Consider the following 27,440-nt stretch of genomic DNA (forward strand, 5'->3'; position numbering starts at 1 on the left):
GCCACTGTATTTAACAAACAGGTTGCAATCTGTTTCATGTCTGAACAGAATTGAAATAAAATATTATGGCTTAATATTCCATTAATATAACATTCTTCCATGCTTAAAGTGCGAATCCTAACCCTCAGTAGGACATTTTGTTGAATATTTCCATCAAAAATTGATGTTTAAACATCAATTTGGCCGCATAATGAATCCATACGAGAATTGCACGCTATAATAATCGCCAAATCAATTCTTTAACACCCCTGGTACATACTATCACTAGCCCAGTGAAGGCCAAGAAGACCAACAAGGCAGTGGCTGATTCATTGTTGAAAAAGATTACTTTATTATTAGAGTGAAAATTATGTTTTGTTGACCATACATATTATGTAACCAATTATTTGTTATTATTAGACGGTCACTGTACACCTCGAATAGAAATGGATGAGATTGTTTACATCCTAAAAAGGGTGCTGTGCTCAGAGAAGGGTCAGCCTATTTTAAAAGCCCATTTACTTACATCATACTTTTCAACCTGATACTTTGGCACACATTCTTCTTGGTATGCGAGTGGTGTTGAATGATGTCAAAACAACCACGCAACTGCGGCTGTCGCTATGGTTCACAACAACAAATACGTTCTGCTCTATTTGAATCAGTTATTTTGAAGCTCATGTAAGAGGAATAAAAATGTAATATTATGTATAGCCTCCATCTGATATTCATACATTTTGAAGAATGACCATCTTTAGTACCATGGAATCACAGTAGTGATCACAGCAAACCCACGCTGAGTGGCATATACTGGTGCAAACCTGACTGTGTGTTGCATGTCATTTTAAATGTGGCCAGAGGGGGACTGTCTTTAAACAGTTTACTCCGTCTGTAATAGATCCTGTGCTCCTATGGATATTTAATTTGCCCACCTCTTGCCCAAAAGGTCAGCTGGGATAGGTTCTAACTCACCATTAACCCTGAAGAGGACAAGCAGTGGAAAAGATGTGGAAGAATTTCCCTTTGCCTTGAAAGAACAACATATTTTCTCAAAGGGTACAGAAAACCTTCAGTAACAACTAGCCTAAAATGAAATTTAAAATAAATAAAAATAATACACCTTTTTTTTTGTTGTTGTTGAAAATGTAGCTACAACTCAACTAATACGCACAATGGGTATCAAACATCAAAATACCTTTGTAAAGTTTGTATAGTGTAGACAATACAGTCACTATTTCATATGTAGGAATACAATATTTAGTAGGCCAAAATAAAACACACCTTTCCCAATTGTTCTGTTAAAGTTCCCTCCAAAAGTATTGGAACAGCAAGGTCAATTCCTCTGTTTTTGTTGTATACTGAAGACATTAGGGTTACAGATAAAAATATATTCATGAGAGAAAAGTTCAGAATTCCACATACTTAAAGTGTGGTGGCATAACACGTACTTACAATAACTGCCTCAAGCCTGAGAACCATTGACTTCACTCGACTGTTGCTTTCTTCATTTGAAATGCTTTCCCAGGGCTCTTACAGATCTGGTTTGTTTCTGGGGGTTTCTCTCTTTCTCTTCTCTTGTCTGGGCTTGTATAGTTGAACTTCAAACAACTTCAAACAGATATATTTGCTGGGGGCCATGACTTATGCAAGCCTAGAAAAGATGGAAAATAATTTGACCATAGGACATGTTCAAACTAAGGTGTACACTCAGAAATGTAAGATCCACATGATTGTAGCCAACCTCCCTTGACATGGGAAGGAAAATTGAAGACAAACTGAAGAGACGGACAATGCAAATGGTAACAAAAGAGTCCAGAACAACCTCCAAAGAAATGAAAAGTGAACTCCAAGGTCAGTGTTAGAAAATTGGAACATTGTGGCGATGTACATCAGCTCTCTATGTTCACAGATGAAAAAATTAAGCATATCAAGCAACGAGCACTGTCCCGACTGTGGAATATGAAGGAGGCTCTGTTTTGTTCAGGGGTTGCTTTACTACATCTGACATAGGGGGTCTTAAATCTCAAGACCGTCGAGTTATTCTAGAGAGCGATGTGCTGCTGAGTGTCAGGAAAGGTCTCAGTCACTGCTCATGGGTCTTGTAACCTCCAAATGGCTAAAAACACTCAAGAATGGCTAAGGGCAAAAGTATTCTGCAGCGGCCTTCTGAGCCCAGATCTAAATCCTATTGAACATCTGTGGAAGGATCTGAGACATGCCGAACCCTTCAAACCTGAGACCACTGAAGCAGTTTGCTCTTGAAGAGTGGGCCAAAATACCTGTTCGGAGGTGCAGAAGTCTCATTGACAAGCAATTGCCGTTACTGCTTGCCTTCCCTTTTCCAGGCCTGTTAAAATAACCAAAACTGAAAAAGAAATGTCTGATTTTCACTGGTTACTTTTAAAAATAATTTTATTAATACTTTGGTCAGATTCAAGTTATGTCTGTGACCACTGTGGGGCTTTCTATCATTAACAGAGGGTTACTGACAATTTTGTCCATATTAGTTGGAAAGCAAAGTAAGAATTCCATTGAGTGTTATTAATGTGTGTTGGGGGATTTACTACGCACATGCTAAATAAACATCTTGAATTTTAATTCTCTTTTGTGAGTCTTTGACTAACCTATGTATTTTTTTGTTGTTGAAATGTGCGAGAAAGCCAGAGCAAAACCCACACAGGCACGAGGAGAACATGCAAACTCCATACAGGAAGCCCAGAGATGAGATTGAAACACAGAACGTCTGTCAGATGACTGCATGCGAAAGACATTCTAACCACACTTACAGGGTGTTCGGAAAATCCTGGTGCACTTTTTTAAACAGACATATGGACCATCAGTTTTCTTTGATGCATGTCTGTTAATAAAATATGAGTGCAGCATGAATTTTGCTAACACCATGTATATACGTACTGCAGAGGTGTGAGTCCATCTAATGCGAGAATTATGTCAATAGCAAATCATCTTTAAAAAAGTTGTTAAATGCACATGAACTAGCTAATTCCTTACAATTGAGGAATGGATGTAATTGCATTTATTAATGTATGCACCTGCAATTTTATTTTATTTTTTTATTTTTGTATTTTTTGTGACCTTTTAAATTGTGTATGTTTCTACGTTATCAGTTGAATACTGATTTTACATTGAGTAATTTTAAAGTTTGTATGTTTTTGTTGAATTATTTGAGGACGCCAGGAAAACTAGCAACCACTTTGTGGAAGCTCATGGGCATCCTAATAAAGAATAAAGAATGAAGTCTGTCATATATGGTATGTGCAAGTCACGAGTCACAAGTCTTAACCTTAATTTCAAGCAAGTTGTAAGCCACTGAGGCCAAAATGAAGTTAAGTTCCCACTAAATTTCAAAGTCAAGTCAACACGTCACTTAGGTTACCTAAGTGGTCAAATCAAGTCACACAATCTTGCTCAATCACAAAATACTGGAGTGATACTGGTTTTCCCTGATCAACACCAAAAATGCATTTGTACACCGATAAAAGTTCAACAGAATATGAAATATATGTAATTATACTACTTGCATTGTTTTCCCATTTACAGCTACTAATCATAATGTAATGTGTGGTCCATTTATCTCTCCTCCTTCACCATTCATCTTAATTGAATTCATTAGGATCACGGGTTGGCTGGGGCCTATCCTAGCTGACTTTGGGAAAGAGAGTAAAAGGGACTCTCACTGGAGTTTGTTGGAGGCAACTCCCTTGAAACCATTCAAATGTGACAAAGGTTGATGATGGACTTTTTAAGTGGGAGAGGAAAAGACAGAGAATTTGATAGAGCAAACACTACAGGCAGACACCTCAGTAAAGTGTAACACATTATCACAGTGCTTCATAATGGGCGGGGTGAGAGCAGTAGCACCAGTTCACAACCCAAATTCCAGTTTACAAAATCCAGTACCCATCGTCAAGATCCAAAAATCCAAATGCAATACTTTCCAGGGTCAATAAAGAAGAAGGCAGGAAGAGATTTATAAATCCAGTCAGGTGTCATGCAGAGGCCAAGGTGGGATAAAACAGGCAGGGTACGAGTTCAGATTGGTCCAAATACAGTTTCAGGGTCAAAAGGCTGCTGAGTACTGCAACAATGAGTGACAATCTGACACTGATGTCTTCTCCTTCAATGGTGCTTGACAGCAGTTTTCATCTATTGTGTTGTCATCTGTCATTTCCTTAGCACTCTTTATTCAATTTTCGATTCACACTTGAGTCATTAAATTCTTGTTACAAGTCCTGTCCTATTTGAAATATATATTGAGGTATGTCATTTCAGTTCCCATTATCGCCCATTGTCAGATATGCTCTTTTTTACGGTTTCATCTTTCATGACAGTTGTCCTCATTCCCTCAATTCCTTCCTTTCCCTAGTAAATTTCTTGCATCTGATAATGACATGTTCCACCGTCTTTTTTTTTTGTGCCTCTGTCACAAACTGTCAGGTGTTTTCTTAAAATAAAAAGTGTACTGTTCAGTTTTGAATGTCCTTTTCTCAGTCTACTACCCACTGTCTCCCCCTTCCTTTAGTCACATTTCCCACTTTATTTTGGTGCATGTACCACTGTTTTAATTTAGTTGCCCAATCCCACTGTTGTTGCCATTTTGCAATTACTTTCTTCCTTATCATATGCAGGAAAAAGGAAAGCCGCTGAGGCACAAGAAATGGATCACATGAACTGGGTCTTAAAAAATAAAAAAAAATGAACAGGAAATGAGCAGAATTGAAACAAACAACTTCAAAATAAAAGACTGAACAGGAAATGAGCAGAACTTGATGCAAACAACCGTTCACACTCAGTCTGGTAAGGAAGTTGAAGTCATGGAAAAACGCAACACAAGCACAAGGAGAACATGCAAACTTTACACAGGCAGATTCAAATGTCAAAGCCCAGAACTGGGAGGCGGACGTGCTAACCACTTGTTCACCATGCTCTCGACTGTGATATGGCCGTAAATATTTATAACCATCACATTTAAAAATTACATCAGCTATTGTTGCTTGTTTCCCAAAATATATTGGCGTGGGTGACTCAAAGACGATAACTTTGTCCACTTTGAAGGTTGTCACTTCATTTACTTCTTTACTTAATTTGACAGCAGATCTGCTCCATCACATATGGCAGTCATGATATATATATATATATATATATATATATATATATATTTTTTTTTTTTCTAATGGTTTAAAAAACAGGTTTCATACATAAAAAAAATAATCTATCATTTTTATTTTTAAAATGCCACAGTAATCAAAACAGGACAACTTGTTTTCACTCACGGCATTGTGAGTACTAAAAGTTAATTATCAAGCCGCTCCACTACTATTTAAAATTACTTGTCTTTCATTTTGTAATCTGGTTTTAACCGGAAAAGGATAGCATTTTTTAATTTACGTCATCAAAATAACTAGACCATCAATGAATGACGAGCTGGAACAGTGTGTGTGTTTTCATTTCCAGAAGATTTTGAGGCTGGGCAACATGAGATGACAATTGAAGCGTACCATACAGCGTCATTAATTGGTGATTCTTTTAACTCATGTTTGGTGTTGGTAGTAAAGGAAAGTTATGCTTGTTTGCTTCCACATAAAGATTTGACCTCTGTCTATCATCCATAAAGATAAAAGATACAGCTATCTCTCAATTTTTATTTCTTATTTTTTACCAGCTGCAGCCTCGGAAAAGCCTGGACTGAAAACCTAGTCAGTCAGAGGGAGTACATAAAAAATGCATACATACATTAGTACATAAAAAAAAAAAATAACACAAACACATTTACACTTCTTGTCACATTTTAGAGGCCTCAGTAAACTTAACATGCATCTTTTTCTTTATGTGGAGCAAGAGGCAGGAGTACACAGTGAAAAGCCACACACGCAAGGAGAGAAACATACCAACTCCATATAGAAAGGTCCAAGCCCAAGATTCAATTATGTTAGCTACATCCCTCAATAAGTACATTGTTAACTGGAAATTCTGCATGACAACGTATTCTTATTCGTATTTTTTTTTAACAAATACAATATGAATATCGATGGCGAATATCAATATTTGATTCATTCAACATTCTCAAAATAAAAGCCTAGAAAATTATGTATATATATATTTTTCCATTTAGAACAAAGGTTCAAATAGTTCTACAGGCTGAGCCCACCTGCCCATAAAGCCTTGAAACATGCGGCTTTCAGACTTGCAAGAGTCAGCAGTTCCTTTCAAAATTTACATGCAATTTTGTAGTCACACTTCCTAGTTTTGTTACTATTTTTTTTAACAGTGTTTGTACAATTTTGTTTTGTTTTATCCTTTGGTGTTGCTTTATCATAATATATTATGTGTTTAACCCTTGGACAGTATTTTATTTTGAAATGACTTGGTCAGAACCAATAAAAAGCCAAAAACGGGTCACACTAACGCCTAGGGGTTAAATGTGTTTGTATTGTTTTAAAACTGTTTTTATAAGTCCTTAAATGAATGTTTAAGTGCTGTTAAAAAAAAAAAAATTTAAATGTAATATTCACGATGGAAAGGGATTACCTTACTTGATGATGCCACACTTCTGAATTTGCACAGCACACTAAATATACATTTTCCATACGTACTTAATATACTCCCAGAAAAATAAATAAATAAATAAATAAATAAATATACATTTTCGACATCCATGAAGGAAATCACTATTATTAGTATTATTAAGTGAATGCTGATTGTTGGATGATTAATTAGGATTATAATCAACTATTGTGCAAAAATACATACAAAGCACATAACAGTTGTGCTCTATCTAGTGCAAAAGATGTGAATACGCAAAGGCTCAGTCTGGTGTTTTAGTGACCCTGATATAGCACATACAGTATCAGGGTTGACAAGCAGTACTCTGGCAAGTTCTTTAGCTTCAGCAAATGAGTTGTGAATATCTCATGGTCAAATACAACACTGATAAGCTGACAGGCGTTAGAGAAAATGTGGCACCCGGTCACTGCAAGGACACATTACACACAGTTTAGTGGGACAACACACAAGGACACTAAAATTCCATAACACATAGATGATCACAGTTTGTAATACAGTTGACCGGCCTGCATACTTGCTGGACTGAATTCCCAAAGTCACCTATTCGAAGTCAGTGTTTTGGAACATGTTATCTGTTTTTCCCAGTATAAAACTCACCTATTCACAATGTTATGTAAAGTAGCAAAGTCAGCCTTTTTTTGTGGTGAAATACTGTCTGAAGTGCCAGGATGTATGATACGTATTGTAGCGAAGCATCTCTTTAGGACAATGGACAAATAGGCAGTAAACACAGCACCAAAGCTTTATAATGGAGGCAGAAGGTGCAACATGCTCACTTGACCCTTGGCCCACTAATCGAATCACAAATTGATCAAATCTATAGACTACGATTCATTGCAGTAATAACCCCTTTAAAACCCAAATATTGGCAATATTCTGGTTTTGGAAGACCATGTAAACACGCACAAACCTCCGAAGATGCTCTTATTGGTGTTTTTAAAAACTCCAATAAGACCTCTGAGTTTACCCTTTTGTAACACAAAGTGTTCAGCACATGCTCTATTTGCAAGGAATCTTGGTCTTTTGAGTACAGAAAGTACTCGTATATGTGGACGTCACACGTACTACACACTGGAAAGAGATAAGCAAAAATGGCAAAAATTTTGCCACAGGAAATCAGGAGGAGGAAACCGATTTCTTTATTAGTGTTGTGAATGATATGAAAATAATGTATTTTATCGATGTTTAGAATAAGAAACGGAAATGACGTCTATTTGCATCATTATGCTTTTCCTGTCTATAGACGGGTAGTTCCGACTCTTTCAGAATGCAGAATTTTGTCTTAACCTGAATCATAGTCATAGTATTGTAGCTTCTCTTCAACTGAGACAAAAGTTACTGTTGGCCGTAAAAAGATAAATAAATAAAAAAAAACATCAAACTAGTTGCCCGCTCAACCAATGGCTCAATCAAAGATTGTGTTGCTCATCCAATAATCAAGAGAGCGACTGAAAAGGGATGCTGTAATGCTGGGAATAAGTTTTATTTTGACAATCAGGTGCGCATGTCAAACCACTCATCTGCGGTTGTACAGGTGCTCACAGGTTTAGGTATGTAAACTTTTGAGCACAACTGTATGGTGAGAAAAAGGCTGAATGCTCATGAACTCCAAACTACTTTACTCATTTGTTTTTATATTTTGAGAGGTTGGGGTGCATGAGATGGGCATGTGCATTTTAATGATTCGTAGAATGTTTGTGTCCTTAAGCAGCGTTTAGCTTTTGTGCATGTACAGTTGTGCTCATAAGTTTACATACCCCTATAGGGCAGTGGTTCCCAACCTTTTTTGGCTCGTGAACCCCCAAACCTTTTTATCATATCACTCAAAGAAATGTATCAACAGATTTAAATAACACGGTTACGTCAACCGGTCGCACACAACTATTTCATTCAAATTGGATGAATGTTGGATGACTCAAATGTAGCTAATGTTCTTTATTTAATGCTACATTATATATAGTTATGTTGAATTTACTCAACAGTATTATGTGGAATTTACTAATTGTATACTAATACAAATTGTACTAATTGTATATACTAATGTACATGCAAAAACAGCTTTGTGTTGCATGTAAATTTCTAGTCCATTATACATATGGCCATTTGCTGCAGATGGACAAAAAGTAAGACAAGCACAAACGTAGACAAACACATCAAGCATTTTAGGCCAGTGTTAGGCATTTTGGTCTCAAAACTAATTTGCGTTAAGTATATTTAACATATGTGATTGCAGTAGAACGTCATGGTTCAGTGGTAGAGCGGTCGTTCCCCAAACCAGTGGTTGCGGGTTTGATACCTGACTCTTGAGTGACCAAGTTGCTCCTGATGCTGCTCCATCAGTAAGTGAATGAGAAGTAAGTGTGAAGCAAAACTTAATATCCCTTGATTTTGCTTCAATAGGTGGAAAAGCGCTACCATTTTAGTAAATCGAGAAAAACTGATAAATAAATTCTACATAATGGTGTTAAGTAAATTCAACATAATGAGGATTGATAATTTTTATTTAACAATATCAGGTAAATTCAACAATTACTTTTAGTAAATTCAACACATTGATGTTGACTAAATTCAGCATTAGAACGTTGAGTAAATTAAACATAACAGCACTGTGTGAATTCAACTTAACTATATAATGTACAGGGTGACACAAAAAATCACCTAAACTTGAATAACTTTAGAAATTATTAATCAATTATTTTTATTTTCAGATTTACCAAGAAGATTTCATGTTCTAAGAGCCTTCCAAATTTGACCTTCGAGATGCCATGGACTACTGAGGAAAAGACATTTATAGTTGAGCCATATTTTTGGCTCTCCCTTAGAAATAGGGTGAGAAGCTCGGCCATCCGGGAGGGACTCAGTGTCGAGCCATTACTCTTCCGCATTGAGAGGAACAAGTTGAGGTGGCTCGGGCATCTGGTTCGGATGCCTCCTGGACGCCTCGGGAGAGCTGTTGCTGAGGCATGTCCCACCGGCGGAAGGCCATGGGGACGACCCAGGACACGCTGGAGAGACTATGCCTCTGGGCTGGCCTGGGAACGCCTTGGGATCCCGCTGGAGGAGTTGGTTGAAGTGGCTGGGGAGAGGGAAGTCTGGGCTTCCCTGCTAAAGCTGCTGCCCCCGCAACCCGACCCCGGATAAGCGCTCGATGAGGGATGGATGGCATATTTTCATCTGAAGTCTATCCACGCAGCTCAATTGCAATTCAAAGAACGGTTCGGATGTTGTGAATTTCCTGTCCACGTTGTCCACCTTATTAATATGTTGCCTTGAAAATATGAATTAAAAATATGAATAAAAAAAATCAATATACCTGACTTTGATAACAGTTACCACAAAAAAAACTGAAACCCATATGTCTTAGCAATAACAAACAGTATGCAGGCATTTAAACTCCAAATATTAGGAACAAAACCCTGAACATGAATACATATTCAGACCCAATATAGCAGTTTTACTTTCTTTTCATCAGTCATCTGTGCTTTAATGAGACACCCGAGTTGTCACACGGACGCCTGTGCCACAGGTCTGGGAAATGAATTATTAAATGTTTCCACGTACCCCCTGCAATGTGCTCATGTACTCGTTGTTGGGAAACACTACCTTAGGGTATGTAAACTTATGAGCACAACTGTAGAAATGTAAGCAGTCAAAATGAGAAAAGACCATACACCTTTGTAGAGCTTCTTCGGAAAGGTTAAAAGGCCAAATGGTGACAGAAAAAGTGCCTGCAACTCCCGAAAAAATGACAGCTACCGGTACTTCAAAATCACGTTCATCAACATTGCGGGTGATTCTCACACACCAAACCTGCCCTGTGGAATGTGGTGACACACAAATGAGGTAATGAAGGCTTCAAAACAAGCTGACGTTCATTGCTGATCGTGATGTACATGGGGGGAGTCTGAGCAACACTGGGCTGTTGACTGGTGGTTGGGGACCACTACTATAAGGGACAAAAGAAATTTGAATACGCACACCATTGCAAAAGCTCCACTTGTCACGCGTTAGTGACCTCACACTAACATGGCCAAGAGTCAGTAGTGTGCAACAAGTGTTTAATATTGACTACCTTGCAAATGTTCTAATTAATTTTAGACTCCATTCAGAAATTGACAGTGTTATGTGAACCTAATTAATTTGAGGTGGAAAAATATGTGCTTGCAAGCACCATCTTCCACTATTCCAATGTTGTATTTAAAATATATTTTATGGTTTGAAAATCATTTAAACTAATATACTGTGTATGCCTCCAAGTCAGATCAAAAAGGTTACTCTTTTACTTCACTTTTTAAACTGAATCCAAATGGGCTGTTTCAGAACCAAACTACTTTTGAACAACAACCAAATAAATATGATAAGTGTGCAAAATACAAAATTAGAGGTCAAAGTTTTGCGTTTGTTTCACTGGATTTTTTTTTCTCATAGCAAATAAGCAATTTGTAATCATCCATCCATTTTTTTCAATACCACTTATTGATTGTCTATTGCAGCTGACTCACACTCATCTATATTAGCACAGTTCACCACATCAAGGCCATAAAGATGCAAAAAAGGATTGTTTATTTCCAATTCATTTTCAAATGTGTCTGAATAAAAAAATATATTATTCTTTACCATTTTCATGTTTTTTGTATTATCTTGAAAAGAGGTGCACAAACTGCACAGTCAAAACTCATCAATGGCACTTGTCAGGACAATAGAAGCATTTATTTCAGTTATATTCTCTCACCTCTATGTAAACAACTAGAAATGCTTAAGGTTAGTTTGCTGAATGCCTACTTCCACTTGATATTACTCAATCAATGCTACGTGCCACACTACTGCCACCATCAGGCTAAGGGGTGCACACCAGACAGCAGCACAATGCAGGTAAGAATAATTTGTGTGGTTTATGATGATAATAATAATACATTTTATTTCAATAGCCCTTTTCATGTAGATAAGTACAATAAAACAAAGAAAACATAAAACTAATAAAAGACGTGAGACAAATACATTCAAATACAATCCGATACGATACAATACACATTAAAATACATTACAATAAAATGGCCCATATAAAGAATCATTCCAATTTTAACACCAAGATTAAGAGGGAGGCTGTTCCAAAGTGTACGATCATAAAAACAAAAAGCCACATCTCCAGATTTTTTTTATTATTTTTTTTTAAATCACTAAAAGATGAGCAGTTGAAGATCAACGGGTGCTTGGAGGGGCATAAAATGAAAGCCAATCACTGATGTAAACAGGTGCTTGTATAGAGCTTTATAAACAATTAAAAGAACTTTAAAATGATTTCTAAAAGAAACCGGTAACCAGTGCAGCGATTCAAGCACAGACCACTTTTTTGTATTTGTTAAAATCCTGGCTGCCACATTTTGAATTAACATTAGCTGTAACTTTATGACAGACTGTTTGGGCAAGCCAGTAAAAAGAGAATTACAGTAATCTAGTCGACTTGTGATAAAAGCATGAATCAGTATTCCTGCCTCATTCTGAGTTAAATGGTCTAATTTTGGCTATATTCTAAAGATGAAAAAAACAATGTACAGGACTAGCAATTTTGTCCAAATGACCAATAAAGTTAAGATTGGAGTCTGAGATCACACCTAGGGTTTTCATTTGCTTAGTGGTTTAAAAAACACTGGTTATGTATTTTGCTGTTTATCCATTGAGTTTATGGCAGTCGTGCCCAAGTCCGGTCCTTCGAGAGCCCCTATCCAGTCTGTTTTCTATGTTTCCCTCCTGCAGGCAGCTGAATCTAATGATCAGCTAATCAGCAAGCTTTGCAGAAGCCTGATAACGATCCTGATCATTAAGCAGTTGTATTGGTGGGGAGAAACATGGAAAACAGGCTGGATAGGGGCTCTCGACAACCGGACTTGGCCACACCTGCTCTTTGGGCTCTATTTTCGAAGACTGGTGCACGTTCGCTCGGCGTAGAAATTTCAAATTTTTGAGGCAAATCTGCGCTGTCAATGACAGAATGCCCATTTTAATGACAAATGACGGATGTGAATGACGGATGCCTACTTCAAATGACGGAAACATTGCCCATTTCGCTAATGAATGACGGACTGACGATTAATATTTCAAGCCGAACCCCATTTTGATGGATTGACGATGACGAAATCGTGTCCCGACGGATGGCAAATGACAGCAGCTCAAAATTCATTGACACGCCCACCTGTGGTGATCATATCTGCCTCATAGTGCTTAGATTGGGGATTTGAATCCGGGCTCTGGCCTTTTTATGTAGATTTTGCATGTTCTACCCATGCTTGCGCTTGTTTTCTCCAGGAACCTGGGCATCCTCCAGCATTCCAAAAACACGCATATGGCTCATTGAAGTCTCTAAATTGTCTTTAAGTGTAAATATGAGTGTGAATGGTTGTTTGCCTATATGATCCCTGCGATTGGTCCAGGGTGGACTCCGCCTCTTGCCCAAAGTAATCTGAAGGCTACAAACATGGATGATGCCAAGGCTGAAATTCTTCATCATAGTTTATTTTGTTTATACACCCCAGTCATTTAGCTATAAAAAAATATTTTTTCCCCAAATTAGCCTTTGATTTTAACAGCCCCAACAGAAAAGTCACAGTGCCCAAATGGTGAGTCCGCCAATGCAGACATAGTAGACTTAAGTTGTGCACTGATTTCAAATGTAAATGCATTGTAACGCTTTCATTCCACCTTATCAGACTTGATTTGGTTTAAAAGTGTGAAAAGAAGTTTAAACATTGGTCAGGTAACCCATGTCCAATCCTAGGTCATCACTTGGAAGGGAGAGACATAAACAACTGGCAAAGAACGGCATGCGTGGTAGTTCCCTTACCAGAGGTGTCTTAAGGACCACATTTTGCCATGATGAAACAAACCCACAGAATCAGAGGGTGTTAATAGCAGGCACACCCGGTTCATGCTGGCAACAATAATAGTTGCAGTGACCTTATGGAAGCTATTTAATTGCGCAACAAGCCAAACACATTCAGTCTGAACACATGGGCCGTGTGGCTGACTCCAAGCACACCTGCTGCTGAAGATATGAAGGTTAAGGAACACAATTCAGAGTAAACATGGCAACATAAACCAACCTTCAGTTTGAGAAATACTCACAGCCACCCATAAACACCCACAAGCACTCCATCCGCACAAATAGAGATGGATTTCAAAAATTAAAACATACTCGTGTTTGAGAATCTATTACACAGAACTTACTTCCTACTGGCAGCAGCACTGTCAGGAGGTTCCGGGTTGAAATCTCAGGCCCTCCTCTGCAACGCTTGCATGTTTTCCTCATGCTTTTGAGGGTTTTCTCAGGCTATTCTTCATCGTTCCTCCCAAGTTCTAAAAATATACATTATTAGTTAACTGAAATTCTAAAATGCTCATATGTGAAATGCTTATTTGCAATGATGTGTGCTGAGGTTCATGGCTGGTGAAGCACTGATATTAGAGTTTGATTCATAGATTTTTGAGACAGAGAGTAGTGCATTTGCCATTAAATTAACAGTCAAACAGAATGACCAAAGATCATTCTACAGACACACAGCACAGTGAATGCAAGCTGGAGTAACGTTGTTGCGTTCAGTACAGTTAGGATCAAATCCATCCATCCATCAATCCATCCATTTTCAGCCCAAAAAAGCTGAAGACCCTAGCCAATGACATTTATGGTTGTACAATATGTTCATGAGATTTAGCTAGGTATCCACATAGAACAAAAGAGCCAATTTAGGCCAAATAAATCTGTCTGGAGTATTGTGATGAATGAAACAGTGTGTTAGTTAGTGTGCACTTTTTTTGTACCTATCGTCTTCTGTTTTTGTGTTTGAAAAAAATAATAATAATCCAGACTTTGTTTTCATACATTTTGAGACATTTCTGCCTTTCTGTCAAATTTCTGACATTTTATTTTAGCAATTTTATGGATATATCCCCATTTTCTGCCTTTAGAGACATTTTATAGCAGTTTTTTTCCCCACAGCTTTTTTATATATATATATATATATATTTACATTTTTGGCAATTTTGTGTACATTCTATGTAATTTGGGGGATTTGATCTTTTGTTTTTGGAAATACAATATTATAGTTCCTTTTTTAACATTTTCTTTTCTTATTTAATTTCATTTATTTTTGTTTCAGGCAATAAAAGAGTACACAGTCAGTGTCAAATTCCACACGGGAAAAAAACAACAAGAGAAAGAAAAAAAACACCACCACCAAAAGAATAAAGTCCAATTCTGCCTGAAAGGGAGTGGGAAGAAGAACATTTATTTAATCCCACCCCCATTGCCCATTCAAAATTCCAAGCTACTCTGCTCCTTAATCTTAAAACTCAATAATAAACAAGTACCCAGAGAGCAATAAATATTAAATAACCAAGGGAAAAAAAATACTGAGAATACAAATGGTTTAGCATGGTGGCATTACCATAAAAAAGAAACAATAAGTGTTACGATTTTAACAACACAAATACACAAATGTGGGAAGTAAACAATACTAGCACTGGTAGGACAGTATATACCAGAAATGGTAATAAATGATATACCAACAATGGTCATAAACAATAAACTGATAATGGTAAAGAAGAAGCAAGCACATATTTACACAAACAGAAAGTACTGATATCATCTTAACACAAAGAATTCTCAATGTATTGTGACCAGACCATTCATTTAAATAACAGTTTAAATCGATCAAATCAAATGCTTTTGCATAGTTTAAGTTGTAAACAAAAATTATTCCATAATTTAACACCACATACAGACACACAACATTTTTGGTAGCGTGGTAGTTTTCTGCTTATTTTATTCAATTCTCTGACATTTTGGGCAATTTCATAGACATTTTATCGTAATTTTCTGCTTTTCCTCTTCCTTTCTGAACAATTTATGGTCACATTTTGGACATTTTAGGTAAAGAAATGTTTTAGAACTTTTTGATTTACCTTTCATCTCTTTTTCCCACAAATTACACATTTGGACTGTGACATTTTAACTATTTATTTATCTATTTAAATCTAAACCATTAATTCATTTCAAGACTATTTTATGTATATGAAAATGTAAACGATCCAAAGGGAGCCATAGGAGAGGGACTAAAGAGCCACATGTGGCTCCAGAGCTGCAGGTTGCAGACCCTTACATAGAAAAACGGCACAAACCTGTGCGCTTGAGTGTCTGCCACGCTTCCAAAATAGTTCTTAGGGACAAATATGTTTTTGTTTTTTTTACTGAACTTTATTTTACTTAGCAACAAAGCAGATAACTGCAGTCATCTTGGATTGGCTCGAACTCACCAGAAAACTAATGAGGACACATGCTAAAATTGATAAATGGATCACTGCTATGGTTTTATTTACAAGCCCAAAAATACACTCTCTAGTCTCATCTTCTCTGCATTCATTTATTTATTTGTTTTTACTAACAGGAAATCGTTTCTAAACAGTGCAAAGGGCTGGACTGAAATCAGGAATCTGAAACAATAAAATCCCTCTGACTTCATTCAGAACCGCTCCAATAATAATTTCCACCTTGACCAAGAATTGACCCCGCCATTCTTTCAGATGTGTTGTAAACAGACCTGTTTTGTCTGCAAAAGTCATCGTGTCTGTTGATTCAGTACATTTGAGTTCATTTGTAATATCACTTGTTCATATTTTCATTGTGTATGCGTGTTGTGTTCGTTTGAACTCTGAAAAGTAGCAGCTTTGAATTTGATTCCCTTTATCACCTCCTTTATTGTCTCAACTTTACCTTTACTTTTTTTTTTCAGGTTTTCATTAAAGTGAAGCTAGCCTGTCCCCTTACTCGTTCATCACACTCATTTTGGAGAACCACGTGTGGCCGCACACTGCACACAGTGTGACATTTCTCGGGTTGGCATCGTGACATGTAAATCAGTCAGTTGGGGTTTGTATGGGAAATTTGTTTGCCATTGTGGAGACATTATAAGGGTTCTTGAAGCATTTTGATGATATCAATGTCAGGGAATTGTTACAGGTTTGTGGTTCAAAGAACTAAGTAATTGGGAAAGGAACACATTGTTGGTACAATGTGACTGAAAGTATCTTGAACACAAATGTATATTCCTGCTCGGTTGTTTATTGTTTATCGTTTAAAATGAGATCCCTATTAGTTTTCACCATTCTTCCTGAGGTCCCACAGGGCACCATTCAAACTATGACCACCACTGACTAGAGTACCTAGAGCAGTGCTTCTTAACCTGCGAGATGCAGATCCAGAAAGTACAAACGCTGCCAAAATTGGCTCGACTTGAACTCACACATGACCCTGAACATTTTTTTTTTTAAAGAAGAAGAAAATGGATTGAAGGAAGGATTCACCCAAGTCACTGATGGTGTAGTAGTATTCACCTGACTTCCGTGTAGGCCGCGTTGGTTCAGTTTCCACTCAGTGACGGTGTGAATGCAAGTCACCCCGAACACATTTTACATTTGAAGCATTATCCTTCAACTGCCATCTCCAGAGCACACTTTACCTGCAGGTAGAGGACACACAGAATGGATCACATTCAGATAGTCCGACTGAGGTCAAGAAAGTTATTAGCGGACTCTGTGTCAAGCAGCTTTGGTGGTCACTGAAGCAAAAACATAATTATAAGGCCTGGACAAAATTCATGTCAGTAATAGGGCTGCACGATATTGAAAAAACATGGGATATAGTTGTTGAATATTGCAATATCAATGTAATCAGGGAGACACGACTCACAATATGGTTTTAGGACACGCCAATACTCAATACCCAATACTGTTTAATACAACCCCTTATTTCACAGCATACATTTGCGCTTGAAAGTGTATTATTTGAGTTAAACTTATGAGCACAACTGTAAATGTACAAAAGCTAAACGTCCTTTAGTGACATAAAAATGCTATGAATCGTCAGTAAAATTCACAAGCGCAGCTCTACTCGTGTCGACTTCAACCTCTGAAAATATCAAAACAATTGCCACCGTGTTTTGCATTTTATGGGCCATTAAGCTTTTGTCACACCATACAGTGCACTCATAAGATTACATACCCAAAGATAGAGGCTCTCCAGGACCGAATTTGGCCACCCCTGCCCTAGAAAAAAAAGAAAAAAGAAAGCCATGATGACATGTTTACTCTATAAGGCTGCCAAATGAATAATACTGAGCTCTCAAAAAATGTAAAATAAATAAAACAACAACAACAACAACAAAAAGAGAGTAAATTTTCAAGCACCGCTGTACATTCACTTTTCCCACATGTCCTGTGCAGTCACGGCAGTCTATCCCAGGTGACTTTGATGCAAGACAGGTTACAGCGTGTACTGACCTCCATTGAATCAAAAATCTGACAATTCCTGGCTCCTGAGTAGCTATTCTAGACCAACACATTTACACGTACTAGTATGTTATGAATGATAGGTACAACAGGTCCGCTCAATACTGCTATTGGTCAATGTCTCACTGAGGGAACATGGCACCAGTCAGTTATTCTACTCATTAAGTGTTGATTCTTGAATTTGTTCCAAGGCTTCTCTTGCAGCTGTGGCTGATGGCACTTGCCTGATATGTATCACTGGTGTCTTTTTATCCTCCCCTGCCCCCGACTCCCTGGTCTATTTAGTCTGCAACTTCCACCATATTCATAGTCAGGCATTCCAGTACTATTCCAGTGTATTACATGTGACGGTTGGGCTTTAGATTATGCCTTCCTTATTTTGGTCTTCTCTCTACCTGCTTTGAATAGTTTTTCACATTGCACGGAGCTATTTGTTTGTCATTGACTTTAATGTGAACCAATTACTTTGAATGTGCCTTAATTTCCATGCAGATGGAAATTAATCAGGGCAGTATGATTTAATGAAGTGAATTAAACAGTTAACTCACAGAAAAAAATATAAGCACATGCAATGGATTGATGGATTTCTCTCTTTAAACACAGCAATACTTATAGTACATGATTCGATTTGATGGTGTGCTGTAAGATTTGTAAAATAGGTGACTTCGCTTACCCAAGGTTGAGAAAAACTGTTTCTGTAGTTTCCTGTATCCCTTTTGTTGGTTTGCCCAAAAAAAAAAAAAAAAAAGATTGTCATGTCATCTTTCGCTATGTAATTATTACAGCTGGGTACCATACTCATTTATTGTCATAGACCACAATGGAATTCCCACGGAAGACCTTTATGAATGAAACCCCTTCCCCATATTATTACATATATCAACAAATTGATGGATAACTAGTTTTCAATATTACTCAAGTTACTGTAATAAGGGATTTGGTAAGAAAATGTTTGCAATATCTCAACGTTATGATTCATAACATATGACAATTTGAAATTTTGGTAGAGATTGTAGCAAACATCATGGAAGTAGACATGCTTGACTTGCTTTTGCGGGACACATAAAATGTTGTGGCGTGCCAGATCTGCCCCCCCCCCCCCCCCCCCCCCCCGACCTTGAATTTGACATCTGTGCTGTAATAAATTAATAAAATAATATAATCATTTGGCATTCACATTTAACATAACGTAAATGGCCACAGTTTATTTTATGTACTGCTATGACAAACGTGTTTCTATTCTATTTTCATTTAAAAAGGCAATTCATCAATCCACTGATGAAACCATCAGATGGTTGGCTAACACAAGTACTATGCTTGTTAGTTGCAACATGAGCTATGCAATAATGCCATTAGATAAGTAAATCAATAAGCGAACAGTGACAAGTTCCATGAAGTCAGACGCAGCAGAGCAGAGAATTGGCATGTACACTCACGTATTTACCCAGTAAAAAGTAGAGGCAGTGTGCTCTTACAAGCCCTGCCCAATTCCCATCATGGAATGGTGTTGTGTTCCATTTACTTCGGAAGTCAGATCACTGACATAGGATTGACGTCAACGTCGAGTTGCACATTTATTCATATCAACATTTATTCACCAAGACCAAGACCTCTAGTTTTTGGGGGGAACAAAAAACATGTTGGATAAACTGTATACTGTTTGTAAACATTAAACTTTAGAGATAGATAGATAGATAGATAGATAGATAGATAGATAGATAGATAGATAGATAGATAGATAGATAGATAGATAATTTATGACATATTTCATGACATGTACAGCATTGTATGTTATAATCATTACAGTCAGACAGATTTGATCTTTCATGACATTAACAGCTTTATAATCATTACAGCTGATCGTTGTAATCTTCTCACAATTCGGTACTTCCTCTTTATTCAAGAAATCGGGGCAAAAATATGGAGCCACAACACTGACAATAAGATTTGGCATTGAAAAAAAAAAGGTCATTGTGGAAAAAGCTGCATTAACATTGAAACAAGTATTGGCATTGTAAAAGGTTGTATTGAAAAATAAAAATCCAGACACTAAAAGACACTTTTTCAATGTCAATCTGCAGATTTTGTTTACTGTTTTTTTCAGGTGTCACAGGTTTTCAGTTTCAATTTATGGACTATATGCCACGGAGGATGGCGGGACTTCCGACTTCCGGGTTTTCACCCATCAACTTTTTGTTTCCGTTTCGCGATGTGTGGACCGCGTCCCAGTACTTGCACTTCCGCCTTTGTGCCTTTCAGTTGCGCGTTCCCGTTGACGGGTGCGAGGTTGCAAGTGTGTAGTGTCTGTCTCAGTGTCAGAAGCATTTCAGATAGCCGAGACGCGCTCCCGTTCAGGGTGGGGGTGCGATTGTTGAAACGGAAACGGCGCTGATGTGTAAAACCCGGAAGTCGAAGTCCGTGGCATCTACCCCATTGGCTGTGTTTTAACGTGGGGAGAGGGGTTGTGGTTGGGGGCGGGGCTTTGAGCACGAGAACGCTTTCCAGCTTTTCAGGAGAGGAGAGAGAGCGCGCCCTCTGTTGGCTAAAGGCAAAACTCATGGATAAAAGTTCACCAGGAACTCCTAAACCGCCTGTGATTCCCAAGGTTATATGTGGTTATATATGTTACTTATGGCGTTAAAACCACAATGTTTGAAATTACTATATGCATCATGTCATGCTAATTTAGCTAACATGCTAACTGGTTTACTACTGTACAGAAACATTAACACTGACACAAGGTTATATGTAGAAAAAAACAGATTTACAGGCGGTTTAGGAGTTCTTGGTGAACTTGTATCCATGAGTATTGTCTTTAGCCAACAGGGGGCGTACTCTCCTTTCCTGAAAAGCTGGAACCACAACCCCGCCCCCCACGTTAAAACACTGCCAATAAGTTGAAACAAAAAAAAGTGAAACTGAAAACCAGTTGAAACTGAAAACCTGTGAGACCCGAAATAAAACAAGAGTATAAAAAACTCTGCAGATTGGCATTGAAAAAGACATCATAATACAAAAAAATATGCTTAAAAAATATAGAAATGAAATACAGACAGGTTTATGTCTGTATTTTATTTTTCAATACAACCGTTTAAAATGCCAATACTTGTTTCAACGTCAATGCAGCTTTTTCCACGAGGATTTTTTTTTTTCCAATTCCAAATCTTGTCAGTGTTGTGGCTCCATACAAAAAAAAGCATTTGGCAAAATAAAAGGTCAATCAATATTTTTTCTAACTATTTATTTTATTTTATTTAACTCACACGAACTTTCACAGGATGTTTTCCTCTATTATGTAATGTGACGTAAGTGACGTATATGTGCTGCTGAAAGGACGACGTTTGTCGATTGTGTGATAAAGTTTACGAAAACGTAACCGTCATATGTCGACGCTAAAAAATATGACCAAACAAGCTTTAACGTTCTGTCAAACGCGACACACGTTTTGCTAATTGACAGAATTAGGTCACGTTGATTAGCTCAATACCTGCTTCAAATTTCTACAGTGCTGCATGTATAAACGCACCTTTCCAAATGCAATGGCTTGCTGTAGACAGCAACAATTTTACGCATAAAGGAATATAAACAGAAATGTGAGTATGACTGATGCAGTATGCTATAAAGAAGGAAACAACAGCATTACCACCTGCGGTTCCAATGAAGGGTAGACGTTTTGAATGGATGGGTCCGCCGGAAGCTTATACTTTGGATGGTGTCTCCACTCTGTGGTCCGACTTGTCTTGAGTCGGGCACATTTTGGAGGAAATAAAAACGTTACACTTCAAAAGTCGTGTAAAAGTTAAAGTCGAGTTATATACATGATGAGAAATATTTTTTTAGGAATTAATATGTAAAATCGAAATATACATTCTTACTACTAATTGGGATATAAGGGACCAGAAGTAACATTTCATATAATTGGTGGAGCCCAGAACCAGCTACTGTAGCTTTTTCCCCCCAGGTCTAATCAATTATTTGAATTGTTGTCAGGCGTTAACACTAAAGTAATGATGACCTTGTTTTGAAATTGTACCATGTATAAAGTACATATACTGGTGTTAAAATGTAACAAGTAACGGTAATAACTATAGGCCTAGCCAGATAAAATAAGGACTCAGTAAGTAAAAAGTACCAGAAAAACTAATTAAAGTATTTGTACTGAACACAGTTCAGAGGCCGTGGGTTCAAATCCAGGCTCCGGCTTTCCTGTGTGGAGTTTGCATGCTCTCCCGTGCCAACGTGTTTTTTTGTTGTTGTTTTTTCGGGTAATCTGGGTTCCTCTCACATTCCAAAAACATGCATGGTAGGTCAAGTGAAGACTCTAAATTGACCATAGTTGTGAATGTGAGTGTGAATAGTTGTTTGTCTATATGTGTCTTGTGATTGGCTGGTGACCAGTTTAAGGTCACACCCCACCTTGCCAAAAGTCAACTTGGTTAGGCAGGCTCCAGCCCACTGCGACCTAAGTGAGGATAACCGGTACAGAGAATGGATGGATGGATTCATGCATCCGCACATAATGGGCTCTTTGCACAAATCCACTACTTCCTGAACTCAGTACCACTTCTTAATTTCCTGTCTTTCATGATTGGACAAATTGATTAATCCAGGTGTGCCTGACCTCAGTAACCACGACAATGGCTAGACACACCTGGATTAATGAATCATGAAAGACAGGAAATGAAGGAGTGGTATTGAGTTCAGGAAGTAGTGGATTTGTGCAAAGAGGCCATTAGCATTAGTGCATAAGAAGAGGAACACGGTTGTCATTTTTGTTAGTCCGATTTTTTTTTTGTGGGGTGGGGGGGGTGGGGTAACTGGACGAGGAGTCAGTCAATATAGGGGAAACGTTGCTAAGTTGGCAACACCGCGCAGACAAGTGGTAGCCCTTGCTCCCTACCTCCCTTGTACCATTGTCCACACGTGTGCACAGTAAATAAAAGCACAAAATGCAGTGTTCATTTTGGAGATGAAAAAAAATCTGGATACGTTATCAGAACAATGTGTTCCCATAGCAAAAAAAAAAAGTTAACAAAAACTGATCAAATACACTTTACTTGTATTGTGTTTATTTGCATGTTTTTGTTTGCTTGCCTTTTCTCCCAAATTAGAACCGATGCCAAAAACCTGTGTTTTTAGGCTATCTCTGCACAACTCATTCGTAGAATTACTCATAGTATGTATAAAATAAGGCTGTGGATGAGGAAAAGTGTATGTTGCTTCTCTGAATTTGTTCATGCTCGCTGGTTCACATTTTTTCACGTTGCTCTCCATTTTTCTGCCTTAGTGCTCTACAAGCTCTCAATCAATCACTCTCACCCCCGGTCGACTTAACCAATTAGCTCCCTATGAGGACTGGGTGTGGAGCTGGACGGTCACGGTTCAAATCCTGCTGCAGGCAAAATGTAACAACTGCAACTAATTGTTGGTGAGATGCTAGTCTTCCTTGCTATTGTTGAGGTACCCTTTAGCAAAACAGCTGAAGAAGTGCAGCACTGTTGTGTGCATCTCTTTCACTCTGGATTCTCTCTTTACATGTTTGCATGTGTGTGACCTGGTTCTCTGTTTGATATCCATCTGTCTGTCCATTCTCTGTAATGCTTTATCCTTCTCAGTAGGGTCACAGGTGTGCTGGAGCCGGTCCCAGCTGACTGATGGCGTGGCAGGTTTACACCCTGAATTGGTTGCCAGCCAATTGCAGTCTGTGTGTGATATGCAACACAAAATTAATTTTAATTTTCCCTTTGGCACACGCTTTGTTTCAATTCTGATATTACGTACAAACTACATGGGGTTAATCTAAACTGACCGACAGCTTTTGATGATCCTGCTTTATTTAGATGTAGCTATTAAACTCAACTGAGATCATAGGTCAACAACATAGTAACATGTATTTAATTTTGGCAACTATTTCACACCACAGGTAACTTCGTTGCACTTTGTGTTTCTTCGTGTTCCAGTCAAATATGATCTGTTCTTTTCAAGGTCACAGGACATACTCGAAGTAATGTCTGCCAGGAAGTTGTTGACTTGTAAATTTCCATTCTTCTTCCACCCTCAGTCAGTTCTAGTGCCAGGATCATGCCCACTGAATGCTACTTTTCCCAGTTGTGTGTAATGTTTGTTTAAAGTTTGATCAGATGACGCAAATGAATTCTGTTAGTGTTTAGCATGTGCATTCATTGACTTGGCTTTTGACGATATTGTTGGTTGGTGATTGTTGGACCTGGAATCATATTGCACCACGTAATCACTGCAGCAGCAAAAAGTGCAAATTGTTGGCAGAGTAGTACCTTTCGTCTATGTGTGCCCTGCAATTGGCTGGTAACCAAAACAGGATGTACCCCACCTACTGCCCGAAGACTGCTGGGATAGGCTCCAGCGCCCCCACGACCCTTACGAGGAATAAGCTATTCATAAAATGGATGGATGGATGGTTTCAGGATAAACAAATCGGTAATATATTGCTATAATTATGGATGAATAAGTACACACAACCTGCCTGTCTGACACTATGGAAAAAGTAAGAACTTTAATACAAAGGAACAAAGACGCAAATGAAAACTGTTATGTAACAAACATACATGCAATAGGGTAGGAGAGCACATATCTTAACACCTCCACTTGCTCTCACATTCTTTGTCTTGGCCACACAACACATTTGAAAAAACATTTGATTTAAACTGTGCATATGAATGTACACATTGTTTCCCAAACATGAACTTGGCAAATGCATTTCAACTTAACTATTGGTCAGGTGCCACCATGTGATCTGTTGAGCAGCACTCCAAACAGTCGATCGAACAAAGTGATATTTTATGTCAACATGTTAGTTGACCTAATAGGTGATACTTTGTCAAAATGTTTGCACCTTTTTACTGGATTTCTCACCAGTGCTATGGTGCCATGATTATCCTAAAAAATAATAGTTTGTGCATATTGATATTTGTCAGTATGTCCCAATCACTCTTGCACGGTGGCGGCTGAGGCCAAATACTCCTCACATTTGCCTCACATTTCGTACTCTTCCATGAAACAATACGACCGTTTTTGTTTAAGCTAATACCTGTTGTGCTTCGTTTCCACACCCTCATTTCCAGTGAAGGAGACAGCTCACTGTCGATATTTCAATAGCTATACATCCAGTTGTTTTTGGGGCGGCGTGGTTCAGTGATAGAGTGGTTGTCTTCTGACAGTGTGGGTTCGATCCCAGGCCAGTGTGATTATGTATCCTTGAGCAAGATACTGAACTAGCAGTGTGACGATATATCGATATCGCAATAAATCGTGATACTTTTTCTCCCGATAGATTATCGATACGCCTACGCAAGTATCGCAATATTTGTAGTTAATATACAGCCACTGTAACGGCTCCATTGTTCATTACTTATTGAGCAATTACTTGGCAGGCCGCTAGGGCGAGCGCCTCATAAGAGTGGGGGGGAAATGTATGGAAATCTTCAGGCGAAGAAGACTCATGATCTTACTTTTACTTGTGTAAGGCATTTATTATATGTCCAGCAACTCATTCAGTTTTGCATACGTAACATTTTAAAACATATTCTAGGGTTCAACTTTTTGAAGCACACAGTTTCTGAGAAATATTAATATTGATTTAATTGGATTTAATATTTAAGTAATTTGATTTATTTACTTTTACGATGTTACACCCAAAAAATTGTCACAGTTTATAAAATGAAACAATTCACTATGTAACTAACTGACATGTTGCATGACAATAAGGTAAAGGTAAATTCCACTGATTGTCACACCCAACTAAGTGGGGGCGAAATTCGTTCTCTGCATTTAACCCATCCCCTGAGGGAGCGGTGAACAGCAATGATTGCGCTCGGGAATCACATGGTGATCTAGTGTTTAAGAAAGACACAAATTTGTTCACAGAAAGTGGTTTCTGTTAAGAGGACATTTGTATTTGTTTAAAAAAATATACACTTAAGTACTCACTGTGAAGAAACCAGTTTTAATATTTTGTTTCAGTGATGGTACAAAAATAAACTATTTTCCCATTGAAAAAACATCAATTTATGTCTTGAGTAGTTTTATCGTAAATTATCGTGGATTTATTACCTGACCAATATATCGATAATCGCGGTATCGTCATGTCGGGAGATAATCGTTAGCGTGAGCCTTGTGCTGCATATCGTATCTTATTGTGAGGTTCCCACCCCTATATTGAATCCGAGTTGCTCTTGATGCAAGTGTCATCAGTCGTCAAAATGTAAAGTGCCATGAGGGCCTTGTATGGAGGAAAAACACTATATAAAATGAAGTACCATTTACCAGAGTTAAATGTAGTTTGAGTTAACTTTTTAACACGGACACTAGTGCAATACACTCATAAGTCTTTAAACACCAGAGTTAAGTATAGTTTGGCAGAATTAAATGGTTAACACTGACTAGTCTAGAGTACTTTCACTAAACAGTGTTTAACAGTGTATATTTTTAACACTACACAGTGTTGGAGTAACACTGGTTAAGTGTGAAAAAAGTAACACTTTGAAAATTGTCAGGTGTACATTCATTGGTGTGGACACAAATAAACACTTTTCTAGTGTTATATTTTACACACTGTGATAATCTAACACTGGCGATTTTGCTGTCTTTCATCATGAATTTTGCTGTCATCACTCCTTTCACTTCCATAAACACTTTTTCATCACTTGCCGCAATAATCATCAACCCATATTATTGTAATTGTTTATTTTTGTATCAACACAATGATCAGCTGGGTTTTGCACAAATTTGTTCTTCAAATATTCATGCTGCATTCTGTTCCAATTTCCGGTGGACTGTTTTAGTCCGTAAAGTGACTTTTGTAACTTGCACACTGACTTGTGTCCTGTGCTCGTTTTGAATTCATAGCCCTCTGGTTGTTCAATGTAAATTTTACAGTCAATTGGTGTGTTCAAGTATACTGATCTATTTTTTGTTAAGATATACTGCACAAAGATGAAGCATATCTTAACAAAAATGAAAGAGAGATACTGTATCGTTTATTGTCCCTATCTAAAACTGTTCTATCATACCAAAGTCATCCAAGTGTGACTTTGCTTTTTGCTACACTGGAAAAGGCCTTCCCATACCAGTTCGCATAAAGTTGGAAGGATCCAATTGTCCTGAATGTCTTACAAACTCCTTAATTAAGAAATGTGTCTTGATCCCTTGCCAAGAGTAGCTTTATAATAATAGGATGAGTGTTTGCAAGGCAGATATTAAAATTAAAATGCTTTGACCATGTGGAGCAACTAATTTCATTGACATTTTAACAATAACAAATTGTTTTTCTTTAAACTTGAGAATTGAAACATTACATTAAGTGGTGCAATGATTATTGCTGTTGGAAAACAAACAAAAATTTACTTTTTAAGTAAAGGGGAAGAAATTTGCCAGCAAGAGCACATTTCTTTCGTGAACTTTTTTCTTTACTGCTCCAGCAACGTTTCTTCCCATGTGATTTGCTCAATACTTCATGCACTAAACCATATGGACAGAAACAAGGAGGGCTTTGTGGAAGTCTTGAG

General features: G+C 37.8%; 1 long non-coding RNA gene across 8 annotated transcripts in view; it reads right to left on the reverse strand.

Moving 5' to 3' along the window:
• LOC144055097 (uncharacterized) overlaps nt 1–22,446 on the reverse strand; it is a 34,898-nt gene extending 12,452 nt beyond the window's left edge. The window contains exons 1-9 of one of the 8 annotated variants that reach the window (XR_013294770.1): nt 22,315–22,446; nt 21,545–21,637; nt 19,343–19,510; nt 18,572–18,611; nt 17,612–17,655; nt 16,945–17,069; nt 13,783–13,911; nt 1,428–1,630; nt 1,261–1,337 (exon numbers count right to left, since the gene is read on the reverse strand). This is a non-coding gene — a long non-coding RNA (uncharacterized LOC144055097). Of the gene's footprint in view, nt 1–1,260; nt 1,338–1,427; nt 1,631–13,782; nt 13,912–16,944; nt 17,070–17,611; nt 17,656–18,571; nt 18,612–19,342; nt 19,511–21,424; nt 21,638–22,314 lie in introns of those variants that run through there. The other 7 variants (XR_013294768.1, XR_013294771.1, XR_013294769.1 and 4 more) reach the window with 7 other exon arrangements.
• Between the last annotated feature and the right edge of the window lie 4,994 nt (nt 22,447–27,440).

Source organism: Vanacampus margaritifer, chromosome 7 (assembly GCF_051991255.1).
Source record: "Vanacampus margaritifer isolate UIUO_Vmar chromosome 7, RoL_Vmar_1.0, whole genome shotgun sequence".
NCBI classification, from domain to species: domain Eukaryota; kingdom Metazoa; phylum Chordata; class Actinopteri; order Syngnathiformes; family Syngnathidae; genus Vanacampus; species Vanacampus margaritifer.